Source organism: Epargyreus clarus, unplaced genomic scaffold (assembly GCF_041222505.1).
Source record: "Epargyreus clarus isolate Ecla_fem2 unplaced genomic scaffold, WU_Ecla_fem_2.2 ptg000015l, whole genome shotgun sequence".
NCBI classification, from domain to species: Eukaryota; Metazoa; Arthropoda; class Insecta; order Lepidoptera; family Hesperiidae; genus Epargyreus; species Epargyreus clarus.
The window spans coordinates 10,669,090-10,681,315 of record NW_027332223.1 but is presented as its reverse complement, the minus strand read 5'-3'; the positions used below and the strand labels follow the sequence as shown (position 1 = coordinate 10,681,315).

Sequence of the window (12,226 nt, the reverse complement as noted above, 5' to 3'; positions counted from 1 at the left end):
AATTTATAAGTCGCAAACAAGTTTGCAATCCATCGATAATAAATTGCTACTACACATGGATACAAATGTCCATCAGATATCAAGCTCAGATAAAATTTCAGTCCCAAATAATATCGTATTCCTGAGGACCAAGTCATAACGTCTCGGATAAGTATATCTCCCTTAACATACTTAGAAACTTAGCAGCGCATAACACTGCTATTGGGCAGAAATTGGTATGACACTGGTTCTACGAAATCGAACCACAATTGGCTCTACCACCTTCTTACATAAAAAACTATGTGAAAAACTGTTAACATGCTATGTCAATAGACACGTTATATAAGTAGGTCGTGAATATAGATGTTATATGTCATCATCATCATCATCAACCCATTAACGTCCCACTGCTGGGCACGGGTCTCCTCTCAGAATGAGAAGGATTAGGCCATAGTCCACCGCGCTGGCCAAGTGCGTATTGGTAGACTTCACATACCTTTAAGATTTTTTATAAATCTCTCAGGTATGCAGGTTTCCTCACGATGTTTTCCTTCACCGTTTAAGCAAGTGATAATTAATTTCTAATACGCACATAAATTTGAAAATCAGAGGTGCGTGCCTGGGATTTGAACCTCGGACCCCTCGATCGAGAGGCCGCGTTTCTTAACCACTAGGCTTAGGATAGGATAGGCTAGGATGTTATATGTATGTGGGATAAAATATGAAGTAGAGATCTCGGCCGATTACCTAGCATGAAATAGGTACTTAACGAAGGCGGCGGGCGGCCCATGGGACTGCCAGACTGGAAAATCTAATTGTCGGGACTGATTCTAGAAATAACAAGATCTTCTAATTTTGATTTCTCTGGGCGTTTTAACTTAATAATAAAAGTGAATTATGATAAAACCAAAAAGCCTGGTTAGAAATATGAATTATTTTTTGAGAAAAATTTAGACGAATTCAACGACTATAGGTATTAAAATCTATCAACTTTTTTGGTATGCATGGCGTGCTTAAAAACGAAGCATGCACTCGAAAAACATATGTAGTGGTAAAAAATATATATAACGATTCCTTGATGGTGTTATTCAGCTTTCAATAGGAAGGTAGAACTGTTTGTCATTCGACTGCAATAGTACGAGTGTATTGTTATTGTATTTAATGTAATATGGCATTGAGGCGTTCCAACTTAGTCCTCTGAGAAAGCAACGTCATTTCATCCTAATTGCACTGATTACTGCGAATCAGTTTGTTTGCTACATAACATTCCTTAACTACATAATCAATGGTCATGAAATTTTGTTCACACATTGTCATGGATTCAGAAAAGACATAGAGTACCTTTTATCCCAATAAAAAGTACCGTTCCCGAGGGATAGATAAAAACTTGCGACCGCTAGCGAAACCGCGGGTAAAAGCTTGTAGAAGGCGTATTTTCATATTATTATAGGCGGAATAGGTTACAGGAGTAAACCTAGAGAGTCTCCTGTTTGATACTGCCATTATAAGATAAATAATGTGTTTGACACTCATAGTTACTCACTCATACATTAGAATTATCCAGTAAACGAGCTTTTGCCCGTGGCTTCGCTCGCGTTACGAAGTAATATTTTCATGCCCTATTTTATCCCCTTCCCTCCCCTTTATCTAGGGTTTCGTTGAGCGGCAGGTGCAAGACTGATATAGCAATTACTTATTTTAATATTTTTAATGCCACTCTCCATTGCCAGCTGGGATTCTTTCTCGCTGCCGTTCTGAAAATTCTATTACTTATCCAACGCTATAAACTGCCTGTTAAATATATCATTCCACATTGTTGAATACTGCCACACTATTAATTTAATCGTGTTGGTAAAATTCTCACGCCATTTTTAATGATATTAACATGCACGTTTTTAGTGTATGTTTCGGTTAAACATATTTGGTACGAAATATTTTTTAATTTTAATTTTAATAAGGAAATAGCTTTTACCCGCGGCTATGCTTGCACTCAGAGGTATTTATCTATCCCTCGGCAAGGGTACTCTTTTTAGGTTAAAAGGTACGATGTCCTTTTCTGTATCCCTTTCAAAGTGTATCCCTTACAAAAACTTTAAACGCTGCCGTAAAATTTTGTTTATGTACTCTTAACATGTATTTAAAGATATTTACGCAAGTATTTGTATTTAAGCAAGAATTTTAATGTAGATTCTTACCCGGAACTCTCTGAAACAGTGTACTAAATATTAACTGTCGACTTAAGTTTGATTCGAATAAACACGGTAACAAGTAAAGCCAAGTACAAATATGTACCTCGGAAGACTTGTTTACGTTGGTGCAGCGCAACTTAAATGAACAATATCAATCGCGGCGTAAGTTGTTTGTATGTACATCCTGACTACCGCACGCCATCCGTCTTGTTGCTACACGCCAAACTTCGCAGACTGCTCCCGAGTGGATTTCGTCTGACATATTCTTTGGGAAGCGTTATAGCGTAGGTTCACCGGTCAGCTATGTTGCTTGCACACGCGCTGTGTATAAACCTTTAGAAATAAGAAGGTTTACTTTCATTAAACTTAGTATATAGGTAGTCTTTACAATTAAAGCCACGTGCGTAAGTTTACAATTTTTTGTATTATAGACATAGGAAAAGAGCATGCAGGTGAGTGATGCAGTTAATGATCTTTATTGTTCAAGTGCACCTTACACCAAAATCTACATTCATCTCCTTTCCTAACAAGAGTTCTATCGGAAGTTAATTACAGAGAAACCAAGTTGTAATGGCTCCTGTCATACGCCATGCCTTGAAGTACAACAGCGTTGTATTGCTGTTATGCGACAGAAGAATACGGTTAGATCAGTAATATACAATGCGATTCACATGTGTGAAAATCCTGATATTACTTTACTATGATATATTGAACTGTGAAACCGTACTCGTGCACTTCTTTAATGCCAATAAATAAATATGCTATAAGCTTGCACGTTGTTATTCTATATTGGCCGTCGTAAATGTACGTGTAAATAGTACGTGCGAAAACGTCTCTCCCGGAATTCCGTCCAACTTTTGCATCGGAGTCGAACTCAACAATGCATGCTCATGACCATGCAATATTAAAGGCTATTCCGAAGTTGGGCCGTGCTCGGTTAAGTCACTTATTTCTGGCTGGCTGCAACTTTATCAATGTAGTCGGGAGTGCTCGTCCCCTCCCCCGACCTCTACATTTTCTCACCTCCGCACTCTCCACTAGTGACTAAGTTTAAATTGTCAGCTGTAACTTCGCTTCCCACTTAAATGAGCTTTATTTGTTAGCGCCCAACTTCCATAACGGTTCTTTAATTTATTATCGCGAACCGCAAGATTGCGACGAAAACTGCAAGTTAGACGCCGCTCCGGGGCAAGCGTCACGGAAACGTGAATGATCATAGTTTGTATCGTCTAGGGAGTTGTGAAATATTTTAATATGTAATGAAGATGGTGCGGGAGCTGTTGTTCTTGCGGCGTCTTGCAAGGCTTTATATCTACGCTTGTGTGTGTAATCTGGGGAACGTGATATTTGATTTCATGTACCGCGGTTATCCGTCACGCACGAGGCCTCATACCTTATGGAAAATATCACTACAGGCACACATATGTATAACACGTGTGATGTAATAATATATTCGCGTCGCACGGGGCCGGAGACACGACACTCTAAGCTGAATTTTATGCTCCATCCGTAATCCCCCTATACGGTATATTCAGCACTAGCTTCCGCGTACGGATTTGTACATGTAGGCTTTTCCGGCTTATGCTCGTTATCCTCTGTTTTTAATTGATTTCCAAAAAATCTGGTATTATTTGCAGACAGGCGAAGAATAAATTCAGATATGATTTTATTGGTTCGCTTGTTGAACTATTTATGTTTCGAATTCGTTTTCGACCACTAGAGGCACTGAGGCATCACAACCTAACCTAATTCTGCTTAATAATAACAATGTTAGGCGCGGCTATGTTCCGGTTTAAAGGGTGTGGTAAGGAATACATACTTACTTATCCAGGCGTTCTTACTTGGTCCACGGGTTGCAACGACTCTGCGTTCGATTACAGCTAGGACTTATCTAATCTGGGATTGATTAAAGATCTCCATGGGTGGCAGAAGCCACTTATCATCAGATGACTGCAGACACGTGCCCCTCCTTTGTTATAAAAAAACCATCTGAAAGTAAATATTAAACAGAGTTATTTTGAAATGACAGACACTTGTGTAAACATCCTACGTTACATACTGCGAAGGTAAGACAATTTTTTACGATAAAGCTCATTCGTCGTAAATATTTCTATTATGTAGACAAACAGATCATACCATGATCATAACTTTGATTGGGCTATTCGGCGCGCAAGGTCTCCGCTCGCCACACGTTTGTGGGTCAATCCGGTACGTTAGTACTGACATATATCATGCGTAATGAACCTCCTTTGTATTCCGAACAATGCAAAATGCAATCACCTATGTGTAATAAATTCGTTCATTATAGAATACAAGGAATCGTTTAGGTTTGCACGTAGAGTTTGGTTTAATAAATATCTTCATGCATTTTTTACAAGTTTGTCCTATGGTTGCAATTGGACCACAATAATTATTTTACAAATTTGTTTGTTCTGTTTACAACTTTGTTTACTAACGAAAATACTAGAAACTTGTTATAAAAAAACTAAAAAAACAAAAACCTGACTGCTTAAAAATATAGGCTATGGCACTTCCACAATATAAATGAATCCAACGACACCTCATAAGATCAAATCCGCCAAGACGTTTGGGGTACAGGGCGTGCAAAAGAGAAATACACACACTCGAAAAACATTACCTTCCCCAGTCACGTAAAAAAGATACTAAACTGTTTCTAAGCTTATTTATAGTGTAGATAAAACTATATTGTATCTATGAGATAGTAGTAGAAGGCCCATAACACAACATATTTTCGAAAATAATTTGTTAATTATACAAAATGTTAATTTTATAATTGCCATAGTAATTTACATTTGAAGTGTTGGCCATGAAAAGTTAGCCAGCCCCGAGATGCCAGCTCCAAATTCGGAGTTGTTGCTAATTACGTTTTGACCGAATAATAAGCTTACATAATATTAAGACTACTTCTTTGTTTACCGAAATATTATTATGAAGTAGTGGACTTTGGCAGACATTGTTCTGCTTCAAAGAATCTCAACATCAGCTCTATTTATAGAGTTAAAATGCCATCATTTTGTTGAAGCCTTTATATATTTTTTTTATTTTGAAAGAAAGAAAGAAGAGAGAACAAATAAATATTTAATTCCGATAGAGTTAACATACGAATCATCTATCGTAGGATAGATTGGGTAGATATATAATGCAAAATGCTTCAAGGGAATATACTCAAAAGCTCCAAAAGTTTCATGGCGTTCTTATGAATGGTGTAGTAAAACTTAAAGGACAAAGAGACCGACACACTAACTTTCATTTTTATATCCAGATTGACATACCAACGCAACTTCAAGAACAAATTACACGACATTCACTCGGTCAAAGTGTGGGTTTTGGCGCCCGAGGCCTATTAGGGGTATTATTAGTGCTATGATTCTTAAAGAAAGACCCCATTAAGGATTACTTTTACTGGTCGTTTAGAAGTGGGTCAGTGTCCCGTGAAATTTTCCACGAATGTGGTCCGCCAGTCCCATTACCGCAGCCGATCAAAGTCACCGTTCTTCACATGAGAAGCCAACCCTCCAGGACCCCTCGGTAAATCGTGTAATAACCTTTCGGACCCATGTAATAATTATACAGACAGAAATAGCACTTGCTCTGTTTGTTCCATTGGCACTTGAAAGGAATAGTTTTATTGCATCGTACGAAAGTATACCTTTATCCGCTTAACGCCCTTGATTTCTATCTAATACGTGTTCATTCGTCTAATTTGAAGCAATAGTGATTGAGTAAGTAATTAAAAATAAGGCGTACGACTGAGCTGGATACTTTATTACAGGTGGGTACGCCAGTCCCACTGAATGACTTGGAATTTATAATCATTATGGGTATTATTATTATCATTTCTACACCATGCAATACTTTCATAAATATTTTCTTCAATATATCATAGATTACTAGCTCTTTTCTGCGGCTTTGTTTGTCTTCAGAGCTTTTTATCTATCCCTAGGGAACGGTATTTTTTTCGGGATAAAATGTACCCTATGTCCTTTTCTGAACCACTGACGTGTGTATAAAATTTCATAACAATCGATTATATAGTTAAGGCGTGGAAGTGTAGGAAAAAACAAACAAACTCACATTTGCATTTATATTATTAGTAAGGATGTAATCCTACTTCTAATAAGTAACACGTTTTACTTATGGTTATGTTATGACCAAACATGCATAAGTAAATACCTACCCACACTAACTATAAAGTCCATCGCACACTATTTCCTGTTTAATCTACGTTAATTTACTGGTAACAAGTTTATGCAGTATCTGTTCTGTTGGGAGACTATTTGCGTGATATCCGCCAAAATTCGAAGGTGGAACGTTTTGCCACTACATCGTGTAATAGTCATTGCAGTAAAGTTCGTTGTTGTGTGCAGTTCATAATTATGTGCAGTACTATTGCAGTCCGACTACGTAAGTTACGCGTTGGTTAGACCGCAGTCGTACTTAAGCGCAGTTCCTCGGAGTAGATATTGCAGGAAATAACTCTAGTTTGCCTGATTTCGTTATCACTAGCAACAAAATAAAATTCGTAGTAAATTGTAATAAATAGGAATTAACTAATCGGCCGTTATGTAGAGCAAAATGGTTATAGAATTTATTAAATTTATATTCTGTATTCACGATTAACGACATAATTTTGAACGTCATTATTTACCTAAATTACTTTTTAGTGCGTTAAAACAAAAAGAAAATTGAATTCTAAAAGTTTCTGCCTACGTACTTAGGACAAGAAAATATATTTATAACCTAGGTAACCTAAAAAATAAACTATTTTGAATTAGTTAAAAATACCACCAACCATGTCACATTCAAGTCCACACATTATTTTACAAACCGATATTCCTTTATAAACTTTATATAAATAAGAAACATGCTTTTAATCAGATTAAATGTACCTTTGATCCTAACTACTCATTATGAAAGCGAGATATTACTTAAGATGAAACAAGCCTTTAAAAGAACCCCTTTTTGTCTCGCAACCTGCTTGGGTATGTACCCCACCGTCTGAGCGACTAGACTGTTTATCTCAATAGATAAGCGTGATGCAGGAAGTGGGGTCGTACGTATATTTCTTTTTGCTTTCAAGTGACATCCCCTATGCCGTTTAGCTGACTGTTAGGGTCGATCCGCACTCCAGTTTTAGTCAAATCGTACAAAGAACTGTATATGCCTTTCCCTCATAGTACATCTTAATATTTTTTATAATACGCATTAGTAAATAACACAAGTTTATGGTCGATCCGCACTGCAGTTTCGGTAAAATCTTAGAACGAAATTAGCATGACTCATGTCTAATACAAATTTATATATCTTAAAATACGGAATATGCAAAAGTTATGCAAATATGCAAAAGTTAAAATAAAATAATTAAAAGCTTAGGTGTTCATAAACGCTCAATAGCAATGTCTTAAGATGCTTCCTACCACATTATTTTGTCTGACATTCAAAAGAAAAAACAAAGCATAAAGTAAATAAGTTTAATGCTATTTAATATGATTAGTAAAATGTAGAGTAGATGTAGAATATTTTGTACAATTTACACCTTTAGAGTTTACTTTGAATGAGGTATTATGTTCAATTATAAGAGTTGGGACTTCAATTAAATGTATAAATCTAGACTGCACCTACATTACAGTGTGGAAAGACCCTTTACGTTTTTTATAATAAGCCAGACGAACACTTAAAGCGTCGTAAATGAAAATATAGGCTAAGTAGAGCACATACCTTACTTAGCAGCTTTCATTGATATAAATGGCTTTTTAAATAGGCTATCGCTGGAAACGCCTATTGGTGTTCAGCGACCTAAGCAAGTTTCCCGTGCCTTTTACCTTTCGGTTATAAAGGTGTTCTCTCTAAACGTAGGATTATTTCGTAATAGAAATTAAATTAACATCATGTTCCTGACTACCTGTTTAAAGTAGGTATACCTACAAAAATGCAAAGTAGGTATATTACTTTACATTGTGCTGCTCTGAAAATAGGTATGCGCTTTGTTTTGTTCGCTCCGTTCGGCGGGACGGAACCTATTAGGTATTGAGGGTCCGCTGTCAGTCCGTCTGTCAGGGCTGTATCTCTTAACATAACAGATATAGATTCTTCAAATTTACAGAGCGTGTAAAAATTATTTGAGCGCTTATAATCAAAAATAGTAATAATAAAGAAGTTGAAAAAAACGAATGGTAATCTACTCACAGGTACGTATTAAATATAAAATTACCTAGAAATAAACGAAAGAGGTAGGATAACTTAAATCTTTTAAAATTGCACAACAACTTTATCTTTGTTGAATTGCTATGAACTACTTTATCTCGCGATCGAACAATAAATTTGCAGAACTTTTAGCATTTCAGTCATGAAAAAGAGCCTATTGTGAAAATAAATGCCGCAAAAGAATTTTCATTCAGCCGCTTACGTCAGGGCGCCATAGATTCCTCCAGCAATATCAGGTCTGTGGGCAATATAAAGGAGCCCCAATACAATTGTTGGCAAATTTGCGATAAAAGTAAATAATGCTCGCAACGGGTCCATTCCGACGATTTGTTTAGGATTCCATATTGTCGGGCTGTCTTGCAATTATGCTTAGATGATGTCCAAAGGGACTGGTCAAAAAATTCGAGGCGAACAACTTGATATTGCATTTTTGCGTTGTAAGAATGTTCTGTGTTTTAGATATTCTTTATCTAAATATATATATTTTAAATAGCTACTTCTTATTCATATTTAATAAATAAAATTGTTTTTCATTGTTAAATATATAGCTACATGTTCTATGTTTGTTTTGAAAAAATATTGTTTGTCGGTAAAAGCATATCTGGAAGAAGCCTCAAATTATTTTAACGACATTTTCATACAAAAACTGTAGTCAGAAACCATTTTTTTTAGATTTTTATTTTTGAAAATATCTAGGTATTACTAAAAATGAAACCGTGAACGTACGTAAGCTGCAAAACTTACGGAACCTCTCAAATGTATTTAGGAAAACTTAATTATGTAACTTAAATGGAGAGCCTCTAAAGTTACCGTGAAAACCGTTCGGCGCGTTTCCAATTTTGCAGATTGCATACGGGTAATTTCCGATGTCTGATGGCAATTTCGTTATCATTTACCGAAGCATTCGGTGTTTGCTAATAGCAATATTACGTACACACCGAGTTATGTTACCAATTTACCGCCCACAGCTAAATCACTGGCCAATATCTGTCCATCAATTCGTTTGATTGCCTACTCACGTTTTGTAACTGTGTAGGTAATCCTTTCTTTCAATTCATGCGTGATATATTCTACGTCAAATAAGTAGTTAATAGTATATATTAAATAGATTAAGCTTCATAGAATTGTGTAACAGTTCTGTAAAAAATAGATACGATAGATTATATATGAAAAGTAGACACTTAAATTATAACTTTCATTTAACAAATTTAATGTTTGGTTTACAAAAAATAATGCAACATAAACCGGTATTCTCAACCTAATTACAAATATGAATGCTACACAAAACAGTATTCTCAACCCACACTAAGAAGTTTGAAATGAAAATGAAAGGTAATAAAGGGTAAAAAGGTTAAAAAAAGATACACGTATCTTTTACATCGTGCATAGCGTACCTTTTTTCATAAAAGTACTGAAACTCGGTGCCCTACAATACGCAGGTATACGTTGACAAAGAAACGAATTAAAAATGATGCGGCGTTGTCATCTCCAGGGCCCGCCATGTCATATGTCATACGGTGAGCCAAACACTGGGACTGGGCGCTTCTTTATTGGGACGACAACGGCACGGCACGGCAACGGCGTCACAAACAATATCTGAATAGACAACGCAAATGTATGTGCTTTGCGTACCAAACGATATTTCGCGTATCTAACTGAGAAACAAATTGTACAGTTAGCATCAAAAAACTGTTCACTGTATCGATTTGTTGTTGAGTGTCGATTAAACTATTCGATTAATTTGTCCGATCCATTTATGTATAAAATTCGATTTTCGACTATATAACTCAGATTAATCTCTCTCGTGAGTGGGTGAAAAAATTGGCTTACTGGATTCCATTATAGTCGATGGTACACGCATTGTCTTTTGAATTTGTCTCTATGGCTGGGACTGACAAAACTCACAGTACTGAAGCATCGGTGTCCTGTCGTGCCGTTGTCGTCCCAATGAAAAAGCGCCCAAACACTGCGAATGTCTCGTCTGATTACAGCCCTTTGCACGAAAAATATAAAGGGAATGAACACAGTCAATGTGGATATGAATCTACTAACATTTTAGCGTCTGAATAAATCGTACGTTTTACCGTTATGTTGTCGATCCTATAAATAATATTTTATCACTCAATTATTGCCTTTTGAGACTAAACTCGTTTTTAAACATTCATGAATGAAAATGAAATATTAGCTGCTCTAAATAATATGTAAATGACATCGTTAAGAAGTAAAATATGGTTGTTGATCGGTTATTGAAATGAGTGTAATTTATTAGGTTATATGAAATGAAATGAAATATATTTATTTTGTGTAGGTCATCGACAGCACTTACAAATTATCAGGTACAATATTTTTCTTAAACTACTACCAGATCGGAACGCGACCTCTACTGATGATCCGGTAAGAAACTCAGTGGGTTTGTCTTTTTTTTTAATAATAATTATTCTCTTTTATTTAATGCCATCATTTTTACATATAATTAATAATTAGCTCCAGTATCTAAAAAAGAAGTTTGTTCAGCAAGATACGCTACACTTTGACATTTTCTTAATTAATTAATATTGTTTTATCATCAATATAATCAGAAATTTTATAAAAAGCTTTACGGCTAAGTTAGACTTTGATTATGGCTTTAAATTTATTAATGGACAAAATTCTGATTTCGAAGGGAAGTTTATTATAAAAACGTATACATTGATCCATAAAAGAATTACTTATTTTGTGGAGACGAGTAACATGTGTAGAAAGATTATGTTTGTTCCTTGTATTTACAAAAAAATTAAGTAAGCGCTGCTAACATTCGATTGTAATGCATACGAAAATCTAAATGAACTAGGCACTACTGTTTGCTTATCAAAGAAAAGGGCAACAAAAATCTATTCCGTGCCTGCGAGGGTTTGGTCAATTTGTTTAGGACCTCCAATGTTGTCACTCGGCGTCCTTGTTGCGCCTAATTTTCTCACTAAAGACTTCGATAAACTCAATATTTGTTCGTTAACATTTGCATTTTATTGAACGACGTAACTAAATTGTATTAGCGCTCGTCTTTGTGAATTTTCAGAGCGAACAAAGCAAGTGTGTACGCGGTCGAAACCTCGCCCTAAGAATGTTTGGGTGTGTTATGAATTATGGCATACCTAAGCAGTGGTTCTTCCTTAATCAGAATAAGTGTATAAGGGTCTTACTGGAATCAAATATTATTCGCTATAATATCATTATAATATGACGTAAGCTTACGAAGACTGGCGTATTATTTATTTTTTTATTATTTACATAATTACTAACTTCATAAAACATGATCGGTATTACACTTCTCCAGTAAAAAACAAAATACAAGACAAATACTCTTATTACATTTCTCCAAGACAAATCTACGAAGAATGTTATAAAAGTGAAAAAAACGGATACTATCTATTCCTTTTATAAAAAATCTTCAGAGGCTTTTTAAGTTGCTCTTTTCTTATTATCACGTTATAAATCTTGTCCTGCCCGCAATTCGCCTATCGCCTCGGCAATACCCTTTTCCCCGCACCTGTCAATTTCCATAATGGAATAGCATGATGACCGGCTGTTGTTATATCTAATACCGCCTTTACAAACCCACTGTCACAAAGAATGAAATCGCAGTTTTCCATGGAATTATCCTGCAAATAAATTGGATTTTCTTTTACGGAAACCAATTAAGAGAACCATTCCAGTTTAACCACATTAACCACATGGTTGTTTGTTCAAAGCTGTTTCTTATTCTGTTCTTGATTAAAAAGCTTGCTTATTATTGTCGTATTACTTTCAATATCAATGCATTTGATAGATTTATTATTACTAGAATAAAGTGTATT

At 35.6% G+C, this 12,226-nt stretch overlaps 1 protein-coding gene across 1 annotated transcript in view; it reads left to right on the top strand.

Annotated features, from left to right (window-relative positions):
• Positions 1–12,226, top strand: part of LOC140748014 (uncharacterized) — a 204,348-nt gene that overhangs the window by 117,675 nt on the left and 74,447 nt on the right. The gene's annotated exons all lie outside the window — the stretch shown is intronic.